This window comes from Hyla sarda, chromosome 1 (assembly GCF_029499605.1).
Source record: "Hyla sarda isolate aHylSar1 chromosome 1, aHylSar1.hap1, whole genome shotgun sequence".
NCBI lineage: Eukaryota > Metazoa > Chordata > Amphibia > Anura > Hylidae > Hyla > Hyla sarda.
In genome coordinates, this window is record NC_079189.1 from 275,005,283 (window position 1) to 275,018,225 (window position 12,943).

At 50.4% G+C, this 12,943-nt stretch overlaps 12 pseudogenes; all 12 read left to right on the top strand.

Annotated features, from left to right (window-relative positions):
- Nucleotides 1-1,078: 1,078 nt before the first annotated feature.
- Nucleotides 1,079-1,198, top strand: LOC130327297 (5S ribosomal RNA; annotated as a pseudogene).
- An 872-nt stretch (nt 1,199-2,070) lies between these two features.
- On the top strand, nt 2,071-2,190 carry LOC130351791 (5S ribosomal RNA; annotated as a pseudogene).
- Nucleotides 2,191-2,653: 463 nt separating this feature from the next.
- Nucleotides 2,654-2,773, top strand: LOC130330351 (5S ribosomal RNA; annotated as a pseudogene).
- Nucleotides 2,774-3,245: 472 nt separating this feature from the next.
- On the top strand, nt 3,246-3,365 carry LOC130328745 (5S ribosomal RNA; annotated as a pseudogene).
- Nucleotides 3,366-4,041: 676 nt separating this feature from the next.
- On the top strand, nt 4,042-4,161 carry LOC130316145 (5S ribosomal RNA; annotated as a pseudogene).
- Nucleotides 4,162-5,813: 1,652 nt separating this feature from the next.
- LOC130330362 (5S ribosomal RNA) lies at nt 5,814-5,933 on the top strand (annotated as a pseudogene).
- A 472-nt stretch (nt 5,934-6,405) lies between these two features.
- LOC130328756 (5S ribosomal RNA) lies at nt 6,406-6,525 on the top strand (annotated as a pseudogene).
- Nucleotides 6,526-7,201: 676 nt separating this feature from the next.
- On the top strand, nt 7,202-7,321 carry LOC130316153 (5S ribosomal RNA; annotated as a pseudogene).
- Nucleotides 7,322-7,800: 479 nt separating this feature from the next.
- Nucleotides 7,801-7,920, top strand: LOC130352695 (5S ribosomal RNA; annotated as a pseudogene).
- A 70-nt stretch (nt 7,921-7,990) lies between these two features.
- Nucleotides 7,991-8,110, top strand: LOC130334959 (5S ribosomal RNA; annotated as a pseudogene).
- A 1,652-nt stretch (nt 8,111-9,762) lies between these two features.
- On the top strand, nt 9,763-9,882 carry LOC130329908 (5S ribosomal RNA; annotated as a pseudogene).
- Nucleotides 9,883-12,337: 2,455 nt separating this feature from the next.
- On the top strand, nt 12,338-12,457 carry LOC130351802 (5S ribosomal RNA; annotated as a pseudogene).
- The last annotated feature ends 486 nt before the right edge of the window (nt 12,458-12,943 follow it).

Here is a 12,943-nt window from a genome sequence, read left to right on the forward strand (position 1 = left end):
GCAGTTGACATTTTAATCTGTTGCCGCCTTCCGCTCCGATTCGGAAAAGGATTTATTGATGCTTAAATCCACAATATACAGGGTGTGAAGCTGTCAACAGCCATCCTAAGCCTGAACGCGCCTGCTCTCCTCAGATCGCAGACTGCTGCCCGGCAGTTACCGGCATGGGAGACTGGCTGGCAATCCAAGGTGCCATTGACATTTTGCTCTGTTGCCGCCTTCTTCTCCGATTAAAAAAATATTTATTGATGCTTAAATCCACAATATACAAGGTGGGAAGATGTCAACTGCCATCCTAAGCTGAACGCGCCTGCTCTCGTCAGATCGCAGACTGCAACCCAGCTTAGGGCCCAGTAAGTACCGGCATGTGAGACTGGCTGGGAATCCCGGGTGCAGTTGACATTTTGCTCTGTTGCCGCCTTCCGTTCCGATTCCGAAAAGGATTTATTGATGCTTAAATGCACAGTATAAAAAGCATGAAGCTGGCAATGGCCATGCTAAGCTGAGCGCGCCTGCTCTCGTCAGATTGCAGACTGCTACCCAGCATAGGGCCCGGTAAGTACTGGCATGGGAGACTGGCTGGGAATCCCGGTCACCGTTGACATTTTGCTCTATTGCTGCCTTCCGCTCCGATTCCGAAAATAATTTATTGATGCTTAAATCCACAGTATACAAGGTGTGAAGCTGTCGACGACCATCCTAAGCTTAACGCGCCTGCTCTCGTCAGATCGCAGACTGGTACAGATCTTAGGGCCCGGTAAGTACCGGCATGGGACACTGGCTGGGAATCCTGGCTGCCGTTGACATTTTGCTCTGTTGCCGCCTTCCGTTCCGATTCCGAAAAGGATTTATTGATGCTTAAATCCACAGCATACAGGGTGTGAAGCCGTCTACGGCTATCCTAAGCTGATTGTGCCTGTTCTTGTCAGATCGCAGACTGCTGCCCGGCAAGTACGTTCATGGGAGACTGGCTGGCAATCCAAGGTGCTATCGACATTTTGCTCTGTTGCCGCCTTCCTCTCCGATTCCGAAAAGGATTTATTGATGCTTAAATGCACAGTATAAAAAGCATGAAGCTGTCAATGGCCATCCTAAGCTGAACGCGCCTGCTCTCGTCAGATCGCAGACTGCTACCTAGCTTAGGGCCCGGTAAGTACTGGCATGGGAGACTGGCTGGGAATCCCAGGTGCCGTTGACATTTTGCTCTATTGCTTCCCTCCGCTCCGATTCCGAAAAGAATTTATTGATGCTTAAATCCACAGTATACAAGGTGTGAAGCTGTCGACGGCCATCCTAAGCTTAACGCACCTGCTCTCGTCAGATCGCAGACTGGTACAGATCTTAGGGCCCGGAAAGTACCGGCATGGGACACTGGCTGGGAATCCCGGCTGCCGTTGACATTTTGCTCTGTTGCCGCCTTACGCTCCGATTCCGAAAAGGATTTATTGATGCTTAAATCCACAGTATACAGGGTGTGAAGATGTCTACGGCAATCCTAAGCTGAATGCGCCTGTTCTCGTCAGATCGCAGACTGCTACCCAGCTTCGGGCCTGGTAAGTACCAGCATAGGAGACTGGCTGGGAATACCGGGTGCAGTTGACATTTTGCTCTGTTTCTGCTCCGATTCCGAATTTTTTTTATTGATGCTTAAATCCACAGTATACAAAGTGTGAAGCTGTCAATGGCCATCCTAAGCTGAACGCTCCTGCTCTCTTCAGATTGCAGACTGCTACCCAGCTTAGGGCCTGGTAAGTACCAGCATGGGAGACTGGCTGGGAATCCCGGGTGCAGTTGACATTTTAATCTGTTGCCGCCTTCCGCTCCGATTCGGAAAAGGATTTATTGATGCTTAAATCCACAATATACAGGGTGTGAAGCTGTCAACGGCCATCCTAAGCCTGAACGTGCCTGCTCTCCTCAGATCGCAGACTGCTGCCCGGCAGTTACCGGCATGGGAGACTGGCTGGCAATCCAAGGTGCCATTGACATTTTGCTCTGTTGCCGCCTTCCTCTCCGATTAATAAAAATATTTATTGATGCTTAAATCCACAATATACAAGGTGTGAAGCCGTCAACGGCCATCCTAAGCTGAACGCGCCTGCTCTCGTCAGATCGCAGACTGCTACCCAGCTTAGGGCCTGGTAAGTACCAGCATGGGAGACTGGCTGGGAATCCCGGGTGCAGTTGACATTTTAATCTGTTTCTGCTCCGATTCCGAAAATTATTTATTGATGCTTAAATCCACAGTATACAAAGTGTGAAGCTGTCAATGGCCATCCTAAGCTGAACGCGCCTTCTCTCGTCAGATCGCAGACTGCTACCCAGCTTAGGGCCCGGTAAGTACCAGCATGGGAGACTGGCTGGGAATCCCAGGTGTTGTTGACATTTTGCTGTAGCCGCCTTCCGCTTCGATTCCGAAAAGGATTTATTGATGCTTAAATCCACAGTATACAGGGTGTGAAGCCGTCTACGGCTATCCTAAGCTGAATGTGCCTGTTCTTGTCAGATCGCAGACTGCTGCCCGGCAAGTACGGGCATGGGAGACTGGCTGGCAATCCAAGGTGCTATTGACATTTTGCTGTAGCCGCCTTCCGCTCCGATTCGGAAAAGGATTTATTGATGCTTAAATGCACAGTATAAAGGGCGTGAAGCTGTCAACGGCCATCCTAAGCTGAACGTGCCTGCTCTCGTCAGATCGCAGACTGCTACCCAGCTTAGGGCCCGGTAAGTACCAGCATGGGAGACTGGCTGGGAATCCCAGGTGTCGTTGACATTTTGCTCTGTTGCCGCTTTACGCTCCGATTCCGAAAAGGATTTATTGATGCTTAAATCCACAGTATACAGGGTGTGAAAATGTCTACGGCCATCCTAAGCTGAATGCGCCTGTTCTCGTCAGATCGCAGACTGCTACCCAGCTTCGGGCCTGGTAAGTACCAGCATGGGAGACTGGCTGGGAATCCCAGGTGTTGTTGACATTTTGCTGTAGCCGCCTTCCGCTTCGATTCCGAAAAGGATTTATTAATGCTTAAATCCACAGTATACAGGGTGTGAAGCCGTCTACGGCTATCCTAAGCTGAATGTGCTTGTTCTTGTCAGATCCCAGACTGCTGCCCGGCAAGTACGGGCATGGGAGACTGGCTGGCAATCCAAGGTGCTATTGACATTTTGCTCTGTTGCCGCCTTCCTCTCCAATTCCGAAAAGGATTTATTGATGCTTAAATGCACAGTATAAAAAGCATGAAGCTGTCAATGGCCATCTTAAGCTGAACGCGCCTGCTCTCGTCAGATCGCAGACTGCTACCCAGCTTAGGGCCCGGTAAGTACTGGCATGGGAGACTGGCTGGGAATCCCAGGTGCCGTTGACATTTTGCTCTATTGCTGCCTTCCGCTCCGAATCCCAAAATAATTTATTGATGCTTAAATCCACAGTATACAAGGTGTGAAGCTGTCGACAGCCATCCTAAGCTTAACGCGCCTGCTCTCGTCAGATCGCAGACTGGTACAGATCTTAGGGCCCGGTAAGTACCGGCATGGGACACTGGCTGGGAATCCCGGCTGCCGTTGACATTTTGCTCTGTTGCCGCCTTCCGTTCCGATTCCGAAAAGGATTTATTGATGCTTAAATGCACAGTATAAAGGCCGAGAAGCTGTCAACGGCCATCCTAAGCTGAACGCGCCTTCTCTTGTCAGATCGCAGACTGCTACCCAGCTTAGGGCCTGGTAAGTACCAGCATGGGAGACTGGCTGGGAATCCCAGGTGTTGTTGACATTTTGCTCTGTAGCCGCCTTCCGCTTCGATTTCGAAAAAGATTTATTGATGCTTAAATCCACAGTATACAGGGTGTGAAGCCGTCTACGGCTATCCTAAGCTGAATGTGCCTGTTCTTGTCAGATCGCAGACTGCTGCCCGGCAAGTACGGTCATGGGAGACTGGCTGGCAATCCAAGGAACTATTGACATTTTGCTCTGTTGCCGCCTTCCTCTCTGATTCCGAAAAGGATTTATTGATGCTTAAATGCACAGTATAAAAAGCATGAAGCTGTCAATGGCCATCCTAAGCTGAACGCGCCTGCTCTCGTCAGATCGCAGACGGCTACCCAGCTTAGGGCCCGGTAAGTACTGGCATGGGAGACTGGCTGGGAATCCCGGGTGCCGTTGACATTTTGCTCTATTGCTGCCTTCCGCTCCGATTCCGAAAATAATTTATTGATGCTTAAATCCACAGTATACAAGGTGTGAAGCTGTCGACGGCCATCCTAAGCTTAACGCGCCTGCTCTCGTCAGATCGCAGACTGGTACAGATCTTAGGGCCCGGTAAGTACCGGCATGAGACACTGGCTGGGAATCCCGGCTGCCGTTGAGATTTTGCTCTGTTGCCGCCTTCCGTTCCGATTCCGAAAAGGATTTATTGATGCTTAAATCCAGAGTATACAGGGTGTGAAGATGTCTACGGCAATCCTAAGCTGAATGCGCCTGTTCTCGTCAGATCGCAGACTGCTTCCCAGCTTCGGGCCTGGTAAGTACCAGCATGGGAGACTGGCTGGGAATCCCGGGTGCAGTTGACATTTTAATCTGTTTCTGCTCCGATTCCGAAAATTATTTATTGATGCTTAAATCCACAGTATACAAAGTGTGAAGCTGTCAATGGCCATCCTAAGCTGAACGCGCCTTCTCTCGTCAGATCGCAGACTGCTACCCAGCTTAGGGCCCGGTAAGTACCAGCATGGGAGACTGGCTGGGAATCCCAGGTGTTGTTGACATTTTGCTGTAGCCGCCTTCCGCTTCGATTCCGAAAAGGATTTATTGATGCTTAAATCCACAGTATACAGGGTGTGAAGCCGTCTACGGCTATCCTAAGCTGAATGTGCCTGTTCTTGTCAGATCGCAGACTGCTGCCCGGCAAGTACGGGCATGGGAGACTGGCTGGCAATCCAAGGTGCTATTGACATTTTGCTGTAGCCGCCTTCCGCTCCGATTCGTAAAAGGATTTATTGATGCTTAAATGCACAGTATAAAGGGCGTGAAGCTGTCAACGGCCATCCTAAGCTGAACGTGCCTGCTCTCGTCAGATCGCAGACTGCTTCCCAGCTTAGGGCCCGGTAAGTACCAGCATGGGAGACTGGCTGGGAATCCCAGGTGTCGTTGACATTTTGCTCTGTTGCCGCTTTGCGCTCCGATTCCGAAAAGGATTTATTGATGCTTAAATCCACAGTATACAGGGTGTGAAAATGTCTACGGCCATCCTAAGCTGAATGCGCCTGTTCTCGTCAGATCGCAGACTGCTACCCAGCTTCGGGCCTGGTAAGTACCAGCATGGGAGACTTGCTGGGAATACCGGGTGCAGTTGACATTTTGCTCTGTTTCTGCTCCGATTCCGAAAATTATTTATTGATGCTTAAATCCACAGTATACAAAGTGTGAAGCTGTCAATGGCCATCCTAAGCTGAACGCGCCTTCTCTCGTCAGATTGCAGACTGCTACCCAGCTTAGGGCCCGGTAAGTACCAGCATGGGAGACTGGCTGGGAATCCCAGGTGTTGTTGACATTTTGCTGTAGCCGCCTTCCGCTTCGATTCCGAAAAGGATTTATTGATGCTTAAATCCACAGTATACAGGGTGTGAAGCCATCTACGGCTATCCTAAGCTGAATGTGCCTGTTCTTGTCAGATCGCAGACTGCTGCCCGGCAAGTACGGGCATGGGAGACTGGCTGGCAATCCAAGGTGCTATTGACATTTTGCTGTAGCCGCCTTCCGCTCCGATTCGGAAAAGGATTTATTGATGCTTAAATGCACAGTATAAAGGGCGTGAAGCTGTCAACGGCCATCCTAAGCTGAACGTGCCTGCTCTCGTCAGATCGCAGACTGCTACCCAGCTTAGGGCCCGGTAAGTACCAGCATGGGAGACTGGCTGGGAATCCCAGGTGTCGTTGACATTTTGCTCTGTTGCCGCTTTACGCTCCGATTCCGAAAAGGATTTATTGATGCTTAAATCCACAGTATACAGGGTGTGAAAATGTCTACGGCCATCCTAAGCTGAATGCGCCTGTTCTCGTCAGATCGCAGACTGCTACCCAGCTTCGGGCCTGGTAAGTACCAGCATGGGAGACTGGCTGGGAATCCCAGGTGTTGTTGACATTTTGCTGTAGCCGCCTTCCGCTTCGATTCCGAAAAGGATTTATTAATGCTTAAATCCACAGTATACAGGGTGTGAAGCCGTCTACGGCTATCCTAAGCTGAATGTGCTTGTTCTTGTCAGATCGCAGACTGCTGCCCGGCAAGTACGGGCATGGGAGACTGGCTGGCAATCCAAGGTGCTATTGACATTTTGCTCTGTTGCCGCCTTCCTCTCCAATTCCGAAAAGGATTTATTGATGCTTAAATGCACAGTATAAAAAGCATGAAGCTGTCAATGGCCATCTTAAGCTGAACGCGCCTGCTCTCGTCAGATCGCAGACTGCTACCCAGCTTAGGGCCCGGTAAGTACTGGCATGGGAGACTGGCTGGGAATCCCAGGTGCCGTTGACATTTTGCTCTATTGCTGCCTTCCGCTCCGAATCCCAAAATAATTTATTGATGCTTAAATCCACAGTATACAAGGTGTGAAGCTGTCGACAGCCATCCTAAGCTTAACGCGCCTGCTCTCGTCAGATCGCAGACTGGTACAGATCTTAGGGCCCGGTAAGTACCGGCATGGGACACTGGCTGGGAATCCCGGCTGCCGTTGACATTTTGCTCTGTTGCCGCCTTCCGTTCCGATTCCGAAAAGGATTTATTGATGCTTAAATGCACAGTATAAAGGCCGAGAAGCTGTCAACGGCCATCCTAAGCTGAACGCGCCTTCTCTCGTCAGATCGCAGACTGCTACCCAGCTTAGGGCCTGGTAAGTACCAGCATGGGAGACTGGCTGGGAATCCCAGGTGTTGTTGACATTTTGCTCTGTAGCCGCCTTCCGCTTCGATTTCGAAAAAGATTTATTGATGCTTAAATCCACAGTATACAGGGTGTGAAGCCGTCTACGGCTATCCTAAGCTGAATGTGCCTGTTCTTGTCAGATCGCAGACTGCTGCCCGGCAAGTACGGGCATGGGAGACTGGCTGGCAATCCAAGGAACTATTGACATTTTGCTCTGTTGCCGCCTTCCTCTCTGATTCCGAAAAGGATTTATTGATGCTTAAATGCACAGTATAAAAAGCATGAAGCTGTCAATGGCCATCCTAAGCTGAACGCGCCTGCTCTCGTCAGATCGCAGACGGCTACCCAGCTTAGGGCCCGGTAAGTACTGGCATGGGAGACTGGCTGGGAATCCCGGGTGCCGTTGACATTTTGCTCTATTGCTGCCTTCCGCTCCGATTCCGAAAATAATTTATTGATGCTTAAATCCACAGTATACAAGGTGTGAAGCTGTCGACGGCCATCCTAAGCTTAACGCGCCTGCTCTCGTCAGATCGCAGACTGGTACAGATCTTAGGGCCCGGTAAGTACCGGCATGAGACACTGGCTGGGAATCCCGGCTGCCGTTGAGATTTTGCTCTGTTGCCGCCTTCCGTTCCGATTCCGAAAAGGATTTATTGATGCTTAAATCCAGAGTATACAGGGTGTGAAGATGTCTACGGCAATCCTAAGCTGAATGCGCCTGTTCTCGTCAGATCGCAGACTGCTTCCCAGCTTCGGGCCTGGTAAGTACCAGCATGGGAGACTGGCTGGGAATCCCGGGTGCAGTTGACATTTTGCTCTGTATCTGCTCCGATTCCGAAAATTATTTATTGATGCTTAAATCCACAGCATACAAAGTGTGAAGCTGTCAACGGCCATCCTAAGCTGAACGCGCCTGCTCTCGTCAGATCGCAGACTGCTACCCAGCTTAGGGCCCGGTAAGTACCAGCTTGGGAGACTGGCTGGGAATCCCAGGTGCCGTTGACATTTTGCTCTGTTCCGATTAGGAAAAGGATTTATTGATGCTTAAATGCACAGTATAAAAATTCATGAAGCTGTCAATGGCCATCCTAAGCTGAACGCGCCTGCTCTCGTCAGATCACAGACTGCTACCCAGTTTAGGGCCCGGTAAGTACTGGCATGGGAGACCGGCTGGGAATCCCAGGTGCCGTTGACGTTTTGCTCTATTGCTGCCCTCCGCTCCGATTCCGAAAAGAATTTATTGATGCTTAAATCCACAGTATACAAGGTGTGAAGCTGTCGACGGCCATCCTAAGCTTAACGCGCCTGCTCTCGTCAGATCGCAGACTGGTACAGATCTTAGGGCCCGGTAAGTACCGGCATGGGACACTGGCTGGGAATCCCGGCTGCCGTTGACATTTTGCTCTGTTGCCGCCTTACGCTCCGATTCCGAAAAGGATTTATTGATGCTTAAATCCACAGTATACAGGGTGTGAAGATGTCTACGGCCATCCTAAGCTGAATGCGCCTGTTCTCGTCAGATCGCAGACTGCTACCCAGCTTGGGAGACTGGCTGGGAATCCCGGCTGCCGTTGACATTTTGCTCTGTTTCTGCTCCGATTCCGAAAATTATTTATTGATGCTTAAATCCACAGTATACAAATTGTGAAGCTGTCAACGGCCATCCTAAACTGAACGCGCCTGCTCTCGTCAGATCGCAGACTGCTACCCAGCTTAGGTTCTGGTAATTACCAGCATGGGAGACTGGCTGGGAATCCCGGGTGCAGTTGACATTTCAATCTGTTGCCGCCTTCCGCTCCGATTCGGAAAAGGATTTATTGATGCTTAAATCCACAATATACAGGTTGTGAAGCTGTCAACGGCCATCCTAAGCCTGAACGTGCCTGCTCTCCTCAGATCGCAGACTGCTGCCCAGCAGTTACCGGCATGGGAGACTGGCTGGCAATCCAAGGCGCTATTGACATTTTGCTCTGTTGCCGCCTTCCTCTCCGATTAAAAAAAATATTTATTGATGCTTAAATCCACAGTATATAAGGCGTGAAGATGTCAACGGCCATCCTAAGCTGATTGCGCCTGCTCTCGTCAGATCGCAGACTGCTACCCAGCTAAGGGCCCAGTAAGTACCGGCATGGGAGACTGGCTGGGAATCCCGGGTGCAGTTGACATTTTGCTCTGTTGCCGCCTTCCGTTCCGATTCCGAAAAAGATTTATTGATGCTTAAATGCACAGTATAAAAAGCATGAAGCTGTCAATGGCCATCCTAAGCTGAACGCGCCTGCTCTCGTCAGATCGCAGACTGCTACCCAGCTTAGGGCCTGGTAAGTACTGGCATGGGAGACTGGCTGGTAATCCCGGTTGACATTTAGCTCTATTGCTGCCTTCTGCTCCGATTCCGAAAATAATTTATTGATGCTTAAATCCACAGTATACAAGGTGTGAAGCTGTCGACGGCCATCCTAAGCTTAACGCGCCTGCTCTCGTCAGATCGCAGACTGCTACCCAGCTTAGGGCCTGGTAAGTGCCAGCATGGGAGACTGGCTGGGAATCCCGGGTGCAGTTGACATTTTAATCTGTTGCCGCCTTCCGCTCCGATTCGGAAAAGGATTTATTGATGCTTAAATCCACAGTATACAAGGTGTGAAGCTGTCGACGGCCATCTTAAGCTTAACGCGCCTGCTCTCGTCAGATCGCAGACTGGTACAGATCTTAGGGCCCGGTAAGTATTGGCATGGGACACTGGCTGGGAATCCCGGCTGCCGTTGACATTTTGCTCTGTTGCCGCCTTCCGTTCCGATTCCGAAAAGGATTTATTGATGCTTAAATGCACAGTATACAAAGTGCGAAGCTGTCAACGGCCATCCTAAGCTGAACGCGCCTGCTCTCGTCAGATCGCAGACTGCTACCCAGCTTAGGGCCCGGTAAGTACCAGCATGGGAGACTGGCTGGGAATCCCAGGTGTCGTTGATATTTTGCTCTGTTGCCGCCTTCTGCTTCGATTCCTAAAAGGATTTATTGATGCTTAAATCCACAGTATACAGGGTGTGAAAATGTCTACGGCCATCCTAAGCTGAATGCGCCTGTTCTCGTCAGATCGCAGACTGCTACCCAGCTTCGGGCCTGGTAAATACCAGCATTGGAGACTGGCTGGGATTACCGGGTGCAGTTGACCTTTTGCTCTGTTTCTGCTCCGATTCCGAAATTTTTTTATTGATGCTTAAATCCACAGTATACAAAGGGTGAAGCTGTCAATGGCCATCCTAAGCTGAACGTGCCTGCTCTCGTCAGATCGCAGACTGCTACCCAGCTTAGGGCCCGGTAAGTACTGGCATGGGAGACTGGCTGGGAATCCCGGGTGCCGTTGATATTTTGCTCTGTTGCTGCCTTCCGCTCCGATTCTGAAAAGAATTTATTGATGCTTAAATCCACAATATACAAGGTGTGAAGCTGTCGACGGCCATCCTAAGCTTAACGCGCCTGCTCTCGTCAGATCGCAGACTGGTACAGATCTTAGGGCCCGGTAAGTACCGGCATGGGACACTGGCTGGGAAACCCGGCTGCCGTTGACATTTTGCTCTGTTGCCGCCTTCCGTTCCAATTCCGAAAAGGATTTATTGATGCCTAAATGCACAGTATAAAGGGCGAGAAGCTGTCAACGGCCATCCTAAGCTGAACGCGCCTGTTCTCGTCAGATTGCAGACTGCTACCCAGCTTCGGGCCTGGTAAGTACGAGCAAGGGAGACTGGCTGGGAATCCCGGGTGCAGTTGACATTTTGCTCTGTTTCTGCTCCGATTCCGAAAATTATTTATTGATGCTTAAATCCACAGTATACAAAGTGTGAAGCTGTCAACGGCCATCCTAAGCTGAACGCGCCTGCTCTCGTCAGATCGCAGACTGCTACCCAGCTTAGGTCCTGGTAAGTACCAGCATGGGAGACTGGCTGGGAATCCCGGGTGCAGTTGACATTTTAATCTGTTGCCGCCTTCCGCTCCGATTCGGAAAAGGATTTATTGATGCTTAAATCCACAATATACAGGGTGTGAAGCTGTCAACAGCCATCCTAAGCCTGAACGTGCCTGCTCTCCTCAGATCGCAGACTGCTGTCCGGCAGTTACCGGCATGGGAGACTGGCTGGCAATCCAAGGTGCCATTGACATTTTGCTCTGTTGCCGCCTTCCTTTCCGATTAAAAAAATATTTATTGATGCTTAAATCCACAATATACAAGGCATGAAGATGTCAACGGCCATCCTAAGCTGAACACGCCTGCTCTCGTCAGATCGCAGACTGCTACCCAGCTTAGGGCCCAGTAAGTACCGGCATGGGAGACTGGCTGGGAATACCGGGTGCAGTTGACATTTTGCTCTGTTGCCGCCTTCCGTTCCGATTCCGAAAAGAATTTATTGATGCTTAAATCCACAGTATACAAGGTGTGAAGCTGTCGACGGCCATCCTAAGCTTAACGCGCCTGCTCTCGTCAGATCGCAGACTGGTACAGATCTTGGGGCCCGGAAAGTACCGGCATGGGACACTGGCTGGGAATCCCGGCTGCCGTTGACATTTTGCTCTGTTGCCGCCTTCCGTTCCAATTCCGAAAAGGATTTATTGATGCCTAAATGCACAGTATAAAGGGCGAGAAGCTGTCAACGGCCATCCTAAGCTGAACGCGCCTGTTCTCGTCAGATCGCAGACTGCTACCCAGCTTCGGGCCTGGTAAGTACCAGCAAGGGAGACTGGCTGGGAATCCCGGGTGCAGTTGACATTTTGCTCTGTTTCTGCTCCGATTCCGAAAATTATTTATTGATGCTTAAATCCACAGTATACAGGGTGTGAAGATGTCTACGGCCATCCTAAGCTGAATGCGCCTGTTCTCGTCAGATCGCAGACTGCTACCCAGCTTCGGGCCTGGTAAATACCAGCATAGGAGACAGGCTGGGATTACCGGGTGCAGATGACATTTTGCTCTGTTTCTGCTCCGATTCCGAATTTTTTTTATTGATGCTTAAATCCACAGTATACAAAGTGTGAAGCTGCCAATGGCCATCCTAAGCTGAACGCGCCTGCTCTCATCAGATCGCAGACTGCTACCCAGCTTAGGGCCTGGTAAGTACCAGCATTGGAGACTGGCTGGGAATCCCGGCTGCAGTTGACATTTTAATCTGTTGCCGCCTTCTGCTCCGATTCGGAAAAGGATTTATTGATGCTTAAATCCACAATATACAGGGTGTGAAGCTGTCAACGGTCAGCCTAAGCCTGAACGTGCCTGCTCTCCTCAGATCGCAGACTGCTGCCCGGCAGTTACCGGCATGGGAGACTGGCTGGCAATCCAAGGTGCCATTGACATTTTGCTCTGTTGCCGCCTTCCTCTCCGATTAATAAAAATATTTATTGATGCTTAAATCCACAATATACAAGGCGTGAAGCTGTCAACGGCCATCCTAAGCTGAACGCGCCTGCTCTCGTCAGATCGCAGACTGCTACCCAGCTTAGGGCCTGGTAAGTACCAGCATGGGAGACTGGCTGGGAATCCCGGGTGCAGTTGACATTTTAATCTGTTGCCGCCTTCCACTCCGATTCGGAAAAGGATTTATTGATGCTTAAATGCACAGTATAAAGGGCATGAAGCTGTCAACGGCCATCCTAAGCTGAACGCGCCTGCTCTCGTCAGATTGCAGACTGCTACCCAGCTTAGGGCCCGGTAAGTACTGGCATGGGAGACTGGCTGGGAATCCCGCGTGCCGTTGATATTTTGCTCTATTGCTGCCTTCCGCTCCGATTCCGAAAATAATTTATTGATGCTTAAACCCACAGTATACAGGGTGTGAAGATGTCTACGGCCATCCTAAGCTGAATGCGCCTGTTCTCGTCAGATCGCAGACTGCTACCCAGCTCCGTGCCTGGTAAGTACCAGCATGGGAGACTGGCTGGGAATCCCCGGTGCAGTTGACATTTTGCTCTGTTTCTGCTCCGATTCCGAAAATTATTTATTGATGCTTAAATCCACAGTATACAAAGTGTGAACCTGTCAACG